This window comes from Vulpes lagopus, chromosome 8 (genome assembly GCF_018345385.1).
Source record: "Vulpes lagopus strain Blue_001 chromosome 8, ASM1834538v1, whole genome shotgun sequence".
NCBI classification, from domain to species: domain Eukaryota; kingdom Metazoa; phylum Chordata; class Mammalia; order Carnivora; family Canidae; genus Vulpes; species Vulpes lagopus.
This window is the reverse complement of record NC_054831.1, coordinates 99,603,066-99,619,811: the sequence shown is the minus strand read 5'-3', so window position 1 is coordinate 99,619,811 and position 16,746 is coordinate 99,603,066. Positions and strand designations below refer to the sequence as shown.

Below are 16,746 nucleotides of genomic sequence, written 5' to 3'. Positions count from 1 at the left end.
CTGCTGAAGATTCTCTCTCTCCCTCTCTCTCTGCCCCCAATCCTCCTGCTCTTGCACATGCATGTGCTCTCTCTCTCTCTCTCAAAATATAAATATAAACAAAAATTTATTTATTTATTTTTCAAAAAAAATATTTATTTATTTATTTATTTATTTATTCATGAGAGACACAGAAAGAGAGGCAGAGACACAGGCAGAGGGAGAAGAAGCAGGCTCCAGGCAAGGAGCCCATGTGGGACTCGATCCCAGGACTCTGGAATCAGACCCCGAGCTGAAGACAGACACTCAACCGCTGAGCCACCCAGGCATCCCAGAAATAAAAATTTAAAAAGAAGAAATTAATTTTAAAGAGGAATGAAAATAATAGTGTATAGGACCTATATAGTCACTTATTTCTCACAGGCTACTTCCTAGGGGGAGAATCTAAGAAAAGGTAAAATTACATAGAGAATGAACAGAACCATAAGGAAAACTAAATAAACTTTACAAATAAATGGTGTGTGTATATTGGTATTCATATGTAAATATTAGAAATAACTGTATAATAAGTCTGCCATTTTTGTTGCAAGGAATAGGTTTGTGCATTTTGGGGACGGTGGGGGGGCATCTAAAATATGTCTAAGTGTATTTTAAATAAAAGTGCCAATAATATTCCTGACTGGACCAAGACGAGACAGTAGGAGGAAGAAAATAAAATTAAGGGATTGTTTAAGATTAATTGTAAATTGTGCTTTGAAGCCACAGATATTCATTCATTCATTCATTCATTCATCCACTCAGCATTTGCCAAGCCCCTACTACTTTGTCAGGGAACACAAAGAATAACAAATACTGTGAAGACAGATGAGAAGGTGAGAGGGTTCTAAGCCAGCTGGGTAGGAGACAGTACACAAAATTATCAGGGTTCTAGAAGGGAAACATCTCAATAAAGAATTGATCCTGAGGTTAAATGGAGTCTTACTTCCCTAAATGCTTCTCAGACTGATTTCTTAGGAAGGTAAGTAAGGGCTCTAAGGTATTTACTCTATGTGGAATATGTTAATGTGATATGAAGCGTGGTCTTAATCAAAAGGTGGTACTAAGGGATCCCTGAGTGGCTCAGCAGTTTGGCGCCTGCCTTTGGCCCAGGGCGCGATCCTGGAGACCTGGGATCGAATCCCACGTTGGGCTCCCGGTGCATGGAGTCTGCCTATGTCTCTGCCTCTCTCTCTCTGTCTCTGTGACTATCATAAAAAAAAAAAAAAAAAGGTGGTACTAAGTAGTTGTCTAACTTGCCATGCTTTTTTTATTGGATGGCTATATTCTTTTTGATGGGTCAAATATCAACAACCAAGAGGTGATTCAGACGACAAAGTGGAGGCAAAGGTAAGCACACTGACCTGGTTTCAAAATCCATTTTTCTTCTGGGCAAAAGGAATGGTTACACAGAAAGGCTTTTTGTTGGTCACAGAGGCAGCTATATACTAGGTTACAGCTAAAGATTGCTAGATAACTGAGACAAAAAGAAAAGAAGAAAAAAAAAAAAAGAAAAAAAGGTAGGTATGTCTCAATGGATAAAGCACTGACCTGGAAGCCAAAAACCCTGGGCTTGCTTATTTTACTTAATTATCCCATCATCTTCCCTCCAAGAGGGTTTCTGGTATTTTACTGCTTGTTCTTTCCTGAGCAGCCTTTACCTCTGAATAGTTCACGTGTTACTTAAGCCTCTGATTAGTATTCAAGTCACTGCACCACCAAGTATTATGCTAATGCATACATTTGTTTCTTCCTATAAGCTGTAAGCTCCCCAGAAAAAGGCGTAACATTTAGTTTTAGATAAAATTCTTTTTTTCTTAAGGACTTTATCTAATTGAGAGAGAGAGAGAGAAAGCATGAGTGGGGAGGGGGTTGCTGAGGGAGAGGGAGAAGCAGACTCCCTGCCGATCAGGGACACCCCACCCCCCACCCCCCCGCCTCATGGGGCTCAATCCCAGGACCCAAGGATCATGACCTCAGCCAAAGGCAGATGCTTAACTGTCTGAGCCACCCAGGCACCTCAAGTTTTTAATAAAAATCTATGTATAAAGCAGAAATATGGTTATTAAAACTATTACCTTTTCTAACAGATAAACTCCATTATAATGGAAAAACACTGGTGCCGTAATCTAGCCAAAAGACAAGACTGTGATCAGAGTGGTAGCAGTAGTGGTAGTAAAGAAGGATCAAATTCTGGATATCTATTGTAGATAGAGCAAACAGGACTTCCAGACAGATCTGAATACAAGGTCTAAGAGAAGAATCAAGCATAGCTCCAAATTTTTTTTTAGCATGAGTGACTATAAGGATGGAACTGCCATCAACTGATATGTGAAAGGCTGCAGGTGCAAGAGAAGGGGCAGATGGGGAGTTCTGTTCGGATCAAATCTGAGATGCCTATTTGACTTTCAAATGTAACTATTAAGTACACAGCTGGATTCAAGAAAACTGCCCTTGTAAAGAGCGTCTGAGCAAGAGATTGCAGTGTGGGAGGGTCCTCTAAATGGGTAAGATCTACAAGGTTTTAAGTATGGAAAATAACCAAATACTGACCTCTGGGCTCACTTTAACTTTCTGGAGATCTGAATTTCTTCTTAGTCACGTCTATTAATTCTCACCTCATTTCCTCCTGAGTTTTATAATCTTCCAATATAAACTCCACCATGAGACAAGTCCGGGATGCTGTTTGAGGACCTGTCCCCCCAGGAGAAATGGCTTCACACTGAACAGGTGCTGAAGGGACATTGTCAGCACAAGAACATTCTTTAGGTAGGTTTCTCAGTTTGGGGGTCCCTGACTCAGCCTGCTAGTATAAACTCAAGACCTAAAATATGAAGTTAAGGATTCTCAGGTCAATTAGGGGACATGAGAATCTGAAAATGGAAAAAGGGAAAGAATCCAATTAAGCACTTACTCCACCTTCGTGATACAGACTATTTTAGAGTAACCAAATAGTTAATGAGGGAAAAGCTCAGGAGGCATCATGCTAATAAATGTAGGATGATTAATACAATCATCATCTTCAACCCCTAATAACATGATAGATTTAGGGGAGAAAGGCTACCAATAGATACTAAGAACATTAGGAAAAAGGATGATGAACATTTTATAATATATGTGCAAGGCTGAACCACATGAACTCAAAGATCAACCTTAACATCATAACTAAACAATCATAAGGAAACAGAGGACAACTGTACTCATCTGCCAGGGCTACCATAACAAAGCACCATAGACTGGATGACTTGAACAACAGACATTTTTCTCACAGTTCTGTAAGCTAGAAGTCTAAAACCAAGGGACCACCGGGATTGGTTTCTTCTGAGGTCTTCCTCTTTGGGTTTTAAATGGGTGCCTTCTCATATATCCTCACATGGCCTTTCCTCTGGAGGCACCCATCCTGACATCTCTTTGTGTATTCAAATTTCCTCTGCCAGGACACTGGGAAGACCAGATAAAGGCCTACTCAAACAGCCTCATTCTAACGTAAGCCCCTCTTTTGAGGCTTTATCTCCAAACACAGTCACATTCTGAGGTACTGGGAATTAGCTCTTTAAGATATATATTTGTAAGGACACATTTCAGCCCATAACAACAACCAAACATGAGCCTCCCGATATAACGCGATCAAAAGTAGTCAGTGCTATCTACACTCTTAAAAAAAAAAATAAGAAGCAGAACCAAATCAAGTAAGCACCTAAATCTAAGAACTATTTTACTTACTAAATTAAGAATAAGGGAACATGTTAAATGACACCATAAGGACACAATTGCTCACATACAGAATGTGGAAAATTCTACAAATAACTTGGGTTTTCAACAAACAAATGAATTCTTAAGAGGGAAGACAAACTCAAGAGATATAAGATAATCAGTTAGGGATGCCTGGGTGGCTCAGTGGTTTAGCACCTGCCTTTGGCCCAGACTCCAGATCCTGGGGTCTCAGGATCGAGTCCCACATTGGCTCCCTGCATGGAGCCTACTTCTTTCTCTGCCTGAGTCTCTGCCTTTCTCTCTCTTCCCATGTCTCTCATGAATAAATAAAATCTTTAAAAAAAAAAGATATCAATCAAATGCAATATGTAACTGATGTTTGAATTTTGATTCAAAGAAATCAACTCCAAAAAAATGTTTTTCAGACAAATGAAGAAAATTACACATTAGGTATTGGATGTTATTAAAAAATGTTAACTTTGTGGACATGATAATAAAATGCTGTTGTTACATTTTTTAAAGGTACTCAGGCTAGAGATAAATATTTTAACTTTGGCTATTCATAGGAGAAACTATATAATGTAGAAACAAATTACACAATGTAGAAAATAGAAGAATGGAAGAATAACAGCTATTGAAGCTGCCTGATAGATACATGAGGATTCACTATGCCATTCTCTACTTTTGTGTATGTTTGAAATTTTTCATAAATTAAAAAAAAATCTAAGAGCATTTTTAGATGAGACTCCTCCGTGTTCTGCTCACAGACAAGGCCAATGTAGACTTCACTATAATCTCTCTATGTCAGTGGAACATGATGGGTTTTTTTTTTTTTCTGAGCCATTATACTGAGAATGTTCTGGCTTTCCTGGGAAGTTTCTGCTGCTGATTCCCTGCCCTCATGTGTCCCCAACTGGGCTCCTGGATGACTATGAGTATTGAAACCCACGCTCCTAGGACAAAACAAAACAAAACAAAACAAAACAACAAGCCCCCTTGTCAGTGAGCCTAGGTGTCCTCACCCTAAGAGCAAGGACAGTTTCTCTCATGTGCCCACTTTCCAAGCTCTCTGCACCCTTGTTCTTTTTGGCTCCTCCGCTTTCTTTTACTTTGCTACAATTTCATCTATGAATCTACACGACACATAATCGAACATTTCCAGACAACTTCTAGGTTTTCAGGTTATCATAACCGGAAGCCTCTTCTTCTGTTAACTATTCCAAGGAAAACTTCTTATTCCTGTTATCTGGCAATGTCACTCAGAGTTATAGTCGTGATTCTTAGAATTTGCTCTGAAAACTTCAAAATCCTGAAAGGAAGGGGAGGGAAAAGGATTAAGGTGGATTGAGGACAAAAGCTCCCTTGCCAGTTCTTTCAAAAAGGTAGAATGGAGGGGCGCCTGGGTGGCTCAGTCAGTTGAGTGTCTGGCTCTTCATTTCTGCTCATACCATTATTTCAAGGTCCTGGGATAGAGCCCAGCACTGGGTTCTGTGCTCAGTGAGGAGTCTGCTTGTCCTCCTTCCTCTCCTTTTGCCCCTCCCCTACTCACACATGCTCTTTTCTCTCTCAAATCTTAAAAAAAAAAAAAAAAGGGTAGAATGGAACAGAATCTCTCTAACAGAGCAAGGAAGAACTGTGGGGAAAGGAAGACATTTCATCCCATATATTCTATAAACAGTAGGTTAATATGTGGCCTCAAAAACTCTAGGCCAGAAATGATGGTTTCTAGTCACCAAAATTTTATGAAAATCAGAAACATTTTATTCTCTACATGGAAGGAAGAGTCTGTTGAAAAGGCAAAACAAATCATTACTCTCCTGTTTCTTTCAGAGGCTTCCTAGTGCTTTGCTGATCCAGCTGCTGCCCACACTCTGCCCTAATCTGCTCGACAGGCCTGAGGTCTCGCCTCTTCAGATCCTCCACTGCACTGGCTCCCTTGTCCTATTCCTATTGCTGGATCCCTGGAAAGTTTACCTCCAGCCTCTAGGGAGCACCTCCACATCCTTCAAGTCTCAGCTTAAACACCCCTTTCTGAAGGGGTAGAGATAATAAAATATTATTTTCCATCAAAGACCTTTCCGGTTCTCCTTCAGAACATTCATCACACTTCTAATTACTTGTTCTATGTCTGTCTCCCCTGCTGAGTTGCAAGCTCCTTGATGGTTCTGTAGTGCTGACACCATGTTGGGGACCAGTCAGTTGACTAAATGAGTGAATAAGCAAGTAAGCAAAGGCAAGACCTAAATAAATAAATAAATAAATAAATAAATAAATAAATAAATAAATAAAGTTAAAATAAAAAAGTAAAAAAAATCACTTCCTTCCCTTGTTTAAAGTCAAGCCACAATTTACTGGCATCACCAGGCAACTCTGGCCAACACCCCAAAGGAAGCTGGTCTCAGCCTCATAAAGCTGCTATGGAGACTGACTTTTTTAGAGGCTCCATCTTAGAACATAGTCTGAGCTTCATGATATCATATGGTTTGATGACTAGGTGTTACTGGATGTATTCAAATTATTTATAACCTCTCTGGAGCAATCCATCAGAAAGTTGTATTTTTTCTCTTTTCAATTAGCAAAGGGTCAGAAAGAGATAGGCTCTGGATATTCTTAAAGCAAAATCTCTGCATATACAACATGAAGTCAAAGAGTTGGTATTATTTTAAGTACTAGCTAGTATTTTTGAGTATGGTACTTATTAAATTGCATTAGCTCCTTTAATCATCAGGGCACTCCTGTGCAGTAAGAACTGTTCATTTCATTTTATAGATAAGGGAGGTGAGGCCTAGAGAACTTAAGTAACTTCCTCAGCTATTCTCACCGCTTTGTGAGGACAAAGTTCTTATTTTCTTGAGTCTTAAGATGTATAGGGATGAGAGGAGTGAAGTGGATTGAAGTCCTCACAGACAATTCAAAGTTGGGATGGGGCAAAGGGCTCTCTGTTAAGCCATTTACTGGGACGGTGGAGGCAGAAACTTCACTGGCTGCCCACTCCTCCTCCCCCTCCCCACTGGCATCTTACATGACTACAGTTAAGAAATGCAGGAGGGAAGGCATGGAAACAGTAACTAGTTAGAAGCGTCAAGGTCTACTTTCAGTCTTGATCAGCTTTTGGGTGGCATCGGAAGTACTCTCCTTTGACCATCCACACAATGAAACAGGGTCCAATAAGTCAACAGAGTCTACAAAAACTGCACACACTCCTAGCTTACCAGATGGATGTTAGTACCTTTTCGCTTTTAACATTTGCATTGACCTTGCGTACTTCACATCATGACACACCTAAGTGACTATCACTTATTCTCCAGTTTACCACTGTCTGGCAAGCAAATGCTTGTCTACATAGAGCAACATGCTTGTCTACCTGGACAGTCCTTTGGCATGCACCTTTCTGAAATTCAGCGATGCTCTTAACCAAGAAGATGTGGCTTATGACAATCCCAAAACGCCAAGCTGCACTAGTTGTTTTTTCTGGCTTCCCCTTCACTGGCGCCCTTAGAGGCTACTGAAGAACATATGGTTTAGCTTGCCTTCTTTAAATGTTTCCACACCTGTGATGCACTAATTTATCCTACATTCTGCGCAGTTACTCGTGATTCAGTGTCTTGAACAGCCATAATTTCACAACGAAATGTTTAATGGTTATCAGTAAATTGTCTAATGAAACTGATTCAGTTTATGAAATTTCTTTTGAGAATACCAGTACTTAAGAAAGCAGCAGCAGCACTTTTTCCCCTCGTACAAAACCTTGGGAGGTATTCCAAAATATCAACTTGACAAAAGAAGGGAAGAGCTTAATATTTCATTATTACTGGAACCCTTGAAGCATAGAGAGGGAACTCTGGATATAAAACAGTATTCATGCACCTACTACCTAGTAAGCCTTTGAAATTAATGTTACATCACAATCCCTCTTAATAATAAACCTTCCTTTGTTCCACAGTGTTTCAGAGGTTTCATTTTAGGTTGCTTTATTTCTTTTTCTTCTTATATAGTGCGATCACAAGAAGACCTGACTAGACTTGCTGTGAAACAAAGTAAAAAAATGACCATGGTCACTCCTCTGCCCACCTACTCAGATCTATGGTGCCAGAGCTTGCTAATACACACAGCACTCATTCTGGTTTCCCCATCTCTAGCAGGTGTTCACAAACTGGATCCCTGTTCTCTATTCTGCTCCTCGGAGGGGGCATCAAGTACTACCCTTTATCCATTTCCCTGGGAGAGAAAGTGACAGGACCCATGAAAACAGGTACAAATGCACCTGCTGCCATATAGTATCAGCAGGGTAGTGTTTCGGATCTCCCAGTGCTGTGCACCCATCACAAACTGCCTACATTCTGCTGATGCATTTGCTGAAATGTGCGTGGAGCACAGAAAGTGAACGAACACCCAGGAGTTTCAGAGCAGTATCTGAGAAGTTGAGACGGATGTCTTCCCAGTTTGCTAGTTGGTAGAGGACCTACCTACCTGAGGGAATTGACTGAAGACAGAGCGAAGCCTCTTTGTATTTCTCAGGCAGTCAGTATCAACAGGCAAGGTCAGGATCAACTGCACAGAATGAAGGTGCTAATGTAAGAAGAATTTCTTAGCAGAGGACAGCCTGCTTCTTAAGGTCATTTCCTCCTGGCTTTTGTGTTTTATGGGGTTTTTGTTTATGTTGTGTTTTCATTTTTATTCTACGTCTTCATAGGAACTCGATGAAAAATGAGAAAACTACATTGGAGGCAGCAATTCAGATGCCACTTTTGAACTGGGAAACTTTTGTACAACTTGTTAAAAGACTAATAATTTTATGGATGTTCCAGTGTTAAACTAAATGGCATGTTTACTTCTTCACTTATAACCTTCCTTATCTGGAAATAATTTATATCAGTAAGGTAAAAAGCTGCAAAACCTAGGAGAACACTATTTCTAGAAGAGGAAATCCAAATGTCTAGCAACCATATGAAAAGTGTTCCATTTCACCAGAAATTGAGAAAATTAAAATTAAAATAAATACCATTTCATGACCATTACACGGGGGAAAGTTTAAACATCTGACAATACCACACGTAAAAACAATACAGAGAGACATCAGGAATCTCTTAAACTGCTACGTGTTAGTACAACTAGGCACAACTATTTTGGAAAGCAATTTGGCAAAATCTGGTAAGAGAGAATGTTCATCTACTGATTTATAGTTTTATATATAGGTTTTTATACATAAAAATATATATATATGGGAACACTCATTTCAGCAACACTTTGCAACAGTAGCAAAACACTAGAAACAACCAAGTGGTCATCAATAAATTTGACAAATAAGTCTTTGTTCTTTGATACCATTTAACACTGCATAGCAATAAAAGCAAAAGAAAGGTACATTTATCCAGAAAAAAATTCCAAATTATGTTAAACAAGGAAAAAAGCTGTGGAAATATGCCCATTTTAGAAAGACACACACATAGCATAGTAAAAGTTACAAAAAATTGTTAAGGTATATGCAAGAATGTTATATTTGTTTACAGATACATGCTTAGGTAAGCCTAAATTTAAAAATAAGGATGGGAATAAAAGACACCAAGTCTAGGATAATGGTAGCCCATAAAAAGGAATCTGAGGGGCTTAAATCTTATCTTTAAAAAAAATCAGACAAAATAGTGAAATATTAATTTTTCTAAGTAATGAGAATATGAGTGTTCATTGCATCATTCTCTATATTGGTTATTTGAACTGTTCTATGATTTTTCTAAACTTCAATTTTTTATTAATAACATGGAAACCACATATCTTGCATTCTGTATCATAAGCATTTCTCAAGGTGAAATATCTAAAATATTTATTTTGCTTTCAAAAGTACATAAATCAACCTTAGAATTGCATTTGAGCCTTAATTACAGTGCTAATAATGCAAAACCACAGCCTTTGGGTCAGAGTGATTACTTTTGCTAGGGTTTCTTATATATTGTGTATCTGAAATATATGATTACTTTTTAAAAGAACCAATGCTCAAAAAAATACACAAATAAAAGAACAGATGCTCAAGCCTTATCTAAACCTGCTTTAATCAGAATCATTGTCTTGAGAACCAGATACACTAAGACTGAAAAGTCAATGACCTATCGAAATGGCACCAAGAGAACAGTGAGCAACTTTGGTTGATTCAGATAAATCACGTCATTGAAATGGTAAAGGGACAGTTTTGCCAATGACCATGCAGATAATTTTACGTCCCTACCTATATGCTGTAAGGGTAAAACACAAAATATGATCAGATAAACAAATAATTGAGAAGGCATTCATAATAATACCATGCCAGCTAACATCACAAGGGAAAAAAAGAGGAGAGTGGTTCAAATGAAATGCATCATTCATAAAGTGTCCTTGCATCTTAGTAACTAAGTCAGACTAGGAAAAAAAAAAAACAACCCACAAAACCACAGGACATCAGAGGACTGCAAGAGAGTATTTATTTCCCCACTCCTTCCCTGTCTGATCACAGAGAGGCCAGAGCTGACAGCCTTTTCCACATAGGTCCCTTCTTTGTGTTTTAGGAATGGTTCCCTTCTCTTAGCCCTTCAGAAGGGCTCCCCAACATTGCTAGTCCTGGGATGCTTCACCATCCACCGTTGGTTGATTTTAATCCAGGCACACTTTTAAGTTAAACTCTTCTCCATTACCCTCTTCGAGACTGCAATCCATTTTCTACTAGAACACTAAGCGATTTTTAATTATGAAGCCTGAAGAAATCTTACCTGAGCATCTGATTAATAAATTTATTTTGTAGATGTAATGTTATAAGCTGATACATCCTGCTAACATCAGATCTTCTAATTGCTGTATATGATTCAGAAAAAATATATATCTAAGGTATGACTTGTGCCTTTGAGGAAAAGTCTAGGTGGAGAACAAGTTCAAGGACAAAGCAAATCAAACAATAAAAAATACAGAAAGTAACCAACAAATCTACGTGGTAAACTAAAAACAAGGGCAGCCCAGGTGGCTCAGCGGTTTAGGGCCGCCTTCGGCCCAGGGCGTGATCCTGGAGATGCGGGATCAACTCTCACATCCGGCTCCCTGCGTGAAGCCTGCTTCTCCCTCTGCCTGTGTCTCTACATCTATCTCTCTCTCGCTCTGTTCCTCTCATGAATAAACAAATAAAATCTAAATAAAATAAAATAAAATAAAATAAAATAAAATAAAATAAAATAAAATAAAATAAAATAAAATAAAATAAAATAAAATAAAATAAAATAAAATAAAATAAAATAAAATAAAATAAAATAAAATAAAATAAAATAAAATAAAATAAAATAAAATAAAATAAAACAAGAACCAGGTAGTCAGGGAAAACTTTGTGGAAAACAGCAGTATTACAGGTAAGTCTTAAAGGAGAGAGAGGATTTTGAGAGCATTAGTCAAGTAAGAGTAGAGAAAAATGGGTAAGGAAAAATGGGTAAGTATTTTCCTTTGAGTAAGGAAAATACTGTAAGGCAAAATACTGAGTTGGAAAGTATATGGTTGTTTGGTGATCAAACAGTATAATGCCTGACCAGAAGAAAGAAAACTTTATTTAGGACTATACAGCCTTGGCTGGTTTTAAGTCAGACAAGTGTAGTTCTATAAATATTTATTATATAATTTATATATTCTCTAAAATACAAGTATAGTTTTTGCCTTAAAACCAAAAATTTGAGGAGAATATGGTCAGAAAAGTACACTTCCATTTTAATTTCTATCTCTATTAAATAAACTTTAAGTAAACAGTCCTCAATTTACTCCTTGTATTATTGACACACATATCTATCCTATTCATGAAAATCTGCCTACACTGGTGTCCATACTTCAATTCTGGCCCCTTGGATAAATTTTTTTAATAGGCTTCTGAATAGGTCAAGTGATTCTCATTCAGAATAAATCTCATGCTTATCTCAGCAGTTTTATGAAGGATGTTTTGAAGCTGCTTTAAAAATGTGTGCTAATGATCTCCTGATTGTTTTCTGAAGTTTTCCAGCTATCAAATCATCAGTGAACTAATCAGATAAAGTGATTACAGAATTCTATTATTAATATAACCATCTCTAATATTTCTGCTTGCTACAGAGAAACCTATCAGGATAAGGATATGCAATGGATTTAATTTCCTTAGCCAGCTTTTCTAAGAGATTTGCCATTCATTTCCTTAGATTGCTTCAAAATCTAAGAAAGCAATAAAACACCTTGTTAATTAAGTGGTTGCTATTTACAGATTACCAAGAATACTTAGCTTTCATCAATATGATTCTATTTTTATACGTTTTATCATATACTAGGACAAAAATAAGGTATTTTTTAAAAAGATTTATTTGAAAGAGAAGGTGCACGTGCTGGAGTGTAGGGGAAGGAGCAGAGACAGAGAATCTCAAACAGACTCTGTGCTGGGCGGGGTCTGGGGGGGACAAGATGGGGCCCCATCTCGTGGCCCTTGAGGTCATGACCTGAGCCAAAACCAAGAGTTGTATGCTTAACTGACTAAGCCACTCAGGTGCCCCAAAACAAGATATTTTAATGTGGATATTTTTATGTCTCCATTTTATTGTGGACCACTATAAACTGTTAGAGTATGGTATGAATCATTAGTTTTAAAATATTTTACAAACCCGCAAATGTACACACAGAAATAAATATATCTGTGTACAAATATACACACAGATAGAGAACTTTAGCCTTGTGCTCTGCAGAGTAGTCACTCTGGGAAGGATGCAAAGTAATTCTAACGATGTTGCCATTATTTAAAACTATTTCTAAATCACCCTTTGGAAATTACTTTCATAGCCTTTCACATAATCTTTTAAACAGCCTTAATAGTGGTAAAATCTTGAAGGTAGAAAAAATGAGTTTCACAATCATGCAGAAATCATTTTGTTAAGCTGAGCAATAAAATACAAATTCAAGCTGAGTTATATAGTTTTTTGATTAAAAAAATACCAGCAAAAGCCAGTACTTATAAAAGCAATCCTAAAAGCATGTTTTTGTTACTTGTAAATTCACTACAAATTTCAAAAGATTCAAAGTAAGTGTGACTAGCAGCAGTGATGATTTGGAATGACCACTGTATTAAAAAATAACAGCATGTTCGGGGTGGGGGGGTGGGGGGCTGGCAGGACAGGGTTTCATGACTCTGTAGTCACACTTTGCAGTAACAGGGCATCTTTACTTAACAGTTAACAGTATTTAATTCAATAATTCTCCAAATATCCCTTATAAGAGAAAGGCCAGATTATCACTTTTTCAGGTGGCTGAATGAAGATAGAGTAAGGAAGGAATTTTGTCTACTTTATGAGTTGATAATTGAGCCTAGGCACGCTGTGCCCTAACATTTGTGCTATATATTTAGCAAAATTTAAATGAAATGTTTTAGCTTTATGCTGCTTGATAAAAAGGCATTAAACGAGGTAGATGTGTCATAAAATATTACAGACATCTATTAAAATGATCATTAATTCATTGCATACTTACCAGAAAGACTTCTTAGTTGATGTATGACAGCTGCTTATTAAAGAGGCTGGTGTCTACCTTAAAATACACTCAAAAATGTCCTACTGGAGTCTACTTTATCAAAAAAAAAAAAAAAAAGAATGCTTGTTTTTTTTAAATACCTGATTTTTAAAGATTTTATTTATTTATTCATGAGAGCATGAGAGACACAGAGAGATACAGAGACACAGGCAGAGAGAGAAGCAGGCTCCCTGCGGGGAGCCCAACACAGGACTCCATCCCAAGATCCGGGGATCAAAGCCAGAGCCAAAGGCAGATGCTCAATCACTGAGCCATCCAGGTGCCCCTAAATATCTGATTTTAGAAGAAAAAAATACCTTCACTTTGAAAAACCAAATATATAAGTGAAAGAGAGGAAAAAAAATGGGCAGTAAAATCTGTCAACAAACTTAAGAGCAAATCCTAGTGACACTGGTGAGCTGTTCATGGTTCTGGTGAGTTAATTAAGTACAACATCAATGCACATGATTACAAGTTAAATTTCACTGAAATTATTAAAATGGGGATTCTCCTAAATGTTTGATTCTTCTGTTTGAGTAAAGAAAACTTGCTGCTCAATATTCTAGAACACTTATGAGTCCACTTCTCCCAATCAACTTATTTATTAAATAAACATTGAGGGCCTCCACTGGTATCATATTTATATAGACTATTCAAGATCTGACAAGCAAATTTAGGCCTTAGGTCTACTCTCCTGATCCTATTCGACAACTGAAACTTTAACAGCACTCCAGCTGGTCTTAAGGGTTAACTTGCTTCAAGTTAGCAATGCTGATGTAAGGCCCTTGAGCTTTAACAGAACTTGCTCTCTTTGAGATCTGCAGACCGCTGGCCTTGGGGAGTAAGAGACTAGAACTTTCCCAGGCCACAGAGGCCAGCAAGTACGCTTGAAGCCATCTTGACTTTCTCATTCGTCCAGCAATCTTTCAGAAAAAAAAAAAAAAATCATTTTTAAGGTCACATGAAAGACTTTACTGACTTCCCTTTGTGCATCTGTCAACATTGTCCTCCACTGCAGAAAGAAGAGAGTACTCTTGTACAACCACCCTGGGTACCAAGGAACCACATCTTCTTGCACAGCCTCCAAGGACCAAGATAACTCTGTGGCTGGTATTACCACGTCTGGATGTAAACAAGAAATGTCACAGGCCACTGTACTCTCTTCACTGATTAAAAACCCCTTTTAAAATCTCTGGGCCAGGCAGCAGCCTCAGAATTGGCCTTCTCCCCCAGGTGGCCGGTCGCCTGAATAAAGCTCATATTCCTTTCCAAACAAAAGTCCTCTCTCCACTGTTGGTCTCTCCAGCCACAAGCAGCTGCGCTTGAGTTTCCACAAGATGATTCTGGTCTTTTCAGTATCACTTTTTAGGGGTGCTAGTCCAGGAGTCTAAAAGGATCCGACTCTGTTTTTAATGAGGGGTGTTAGTACCTAATGACTTACAAAGACATAAAGAGTATCTGACGGGCACTTTTAAGCCCCACATTTTGGATGAGCCTGAGTGAGAATAACTCTCAACCAGACAAGTGCTAATCACAGCCTCCACAACAAGGGCTGACTGCTTAGGTGTGATAAAATCATGTTTCCGCGTGGGTGCCTCAGCTGTCTGGTCTATAAAATGGGGTAATAGGAACCTGTCCACACAACTCTCCTTTGAAGTTCACTAATGAACGCCGTCTGGGATGGCCTCAAACTATCAGATGCTGCCAAAGTATTGAGTACTGCCTGGAAGGACACACCGATGCGGCCACGTTCATGCTAAACAGGGCCTGGTGCCCCCCCCCCCCAAAGCGCCCTCCTAACCTCGGCCTACCAGGGTCTGACACCCCGGATTCAAGGCTGCAACGGAAGCAGCTGAAAGGCCAATACCTACTGGACCAGACAAAAGACAGCGGCTCTGTGCAGGGGCAACGGGCCACAGAAGGGGGTGTGTGCGCCCACCAGCCCCCGGGGACGGGGCTCAGCTCCTCCTCCACCTGGAGGGCACCCGACCACCCCGGCGCCGCCTCCCGCTCCCTGCCCTCCCGGGCCCTGCTCCTCCCCAGCCTGGCCCCGAGCCTCGCGGCCCTGGCTCCCCTTCCAGGCCCGATGTAATTCCACACGGCGGCTCTCGGGTCGCGCCCCGGGGACTCCGTCCACGGCTGCAAGTTCCAAAGGGAGGCCGCGGCCGCCGCGTCGCCTGGGACCCGGGGAGGGGGTGGCGCAGCCCCGGCCCAGCTCAGCCCAGCCCCGGCTCAGGCCCAATCCTGCGCCCAGCTCTGGCCCAACCCAGCCCCAGCCCTGGCCTGGCCCAGTCCTGCTCAGCTCAGCTCAGCTCAGCTCTGGCCAGCTCCGGCCCGGCCCAGCTCCAGCACAGCCCAGCACAGCTTCAACTCCAGCACAGCGTAGCGCAGCCCAGCTCAGCCCCGGCCCAGCCCAGCTCCAGCCCAGCACAGCATAGCGCTGCCCCGGCCCAGCCCAGCTCCAGCCCAGCACAGCATAGCGCTGCCCAGCTCAGCCCCAGCTCAGTCCCGGCCCAGCCCCGGCCCAGCCCAGCTCCAGCCCAGCTCCAGCTTCAGCTTCAGCCCCAGCCCAGTTCCAGCACAGCCCCAGCACAGCCTCAGCTCAGCCCCAGCCCAGCTCCAGCCCAGCTCCAGCTCCAGCCCAGCTCCGGCACCAGCCCCAGCCCAGTCCCAGCACAGCGTCAGCTCAGCCCCAGCTCAGTCCGGGCCCAGTCCCGGCCCAGCTCCAGCTCCAGCCCAGGTCCAGCGTCAGCCCCAGCTCAGCCCCGGCCCAGCCCCGGCCCAGCCCCAGCACAGCCCAGCTGCAGCCCCAGCCCAGCCCAGCCCCCGCCCAGCCCAGTCCCAGCACAGCACGGCCCAGCCCCGGCCCAGCCCCAGCCCAGCACATCCAGCCCCAGCCCCGGCCCCGGCCCCGGCCCAGCCCCGGGCCCCAGCCCGCCCGGCGCTCCTGCAGCCCCAGCCCTGCGAGCAGCAGCGCGGCCGCGGGCCCACGGGCGGGGAGGCGCGCCCGGCCGCGCAGGGAGCCGCCGGCCCTTACCTGCGTGTGCGTCCGCGGCCCGCGCCCCCTCCCGGCTGCGGGCTCCGGGCTCGGCTCCGGGCTCCGGGCTGCGGGCTCGGGGCTCTCGGGACTCGCGGCGCCGCGCTGCCGGTCCGGGGAGCCGGGGAGCGACTGGAGCAAGCCCCGCGGCAGGCGCTCGGGCCCCGCCAGGTCCCGCTCCCGCCGCGCGCGCCCCGCCCGCGCACCTCCGTGGGTTCCGCCCCGGCCGCGCGTGGGCGACGCCCCGCCCCGGGCCGCCCCGAGCAGCGCCCCGCGCCCAGCGCCCGCCCCGGGCAGCGCCCCGCGCCCGCCCGCCGCCCCCGCCCCGGGGCCACCTGCCGGGGCCGCGCCCAGGGCGCCCGGGCCTCTCCGCGCCGCCGGCCTGGGCCGCTGAGCCCACTCCGGCCACACACACCTGGCAGGTGAGCTGACGGCCCGAGGCGAGTCAAAAGTGCTTAATC

At 42.2% G+C, this 16,746-nt stretch overlaps 1 protein-coding gene across 1 annotated transcript in view; it reads right to left on the bottom strand.

Moving 5' to 3' along the window:
* RNF180 (ring finger protein 180) overlaps positions 1 to 16,496 on the bottom strand; it is a 182,056-nt gene extending 165,560 nt beyond the window's left edge. Inside the window, exon 1 of the mRNA XM_041764907.1 lies at positions 16,286 to 16,496. The gene's annotated coding sequence lies outside the window, so the exon portion shown is untranslated. The remainder of the gene's footprint in view (positions 1 to 16,285) is intronic.
* Between the last annotated feature and the right edge of the window lie 250 nt (positions 16,497 to 16,746).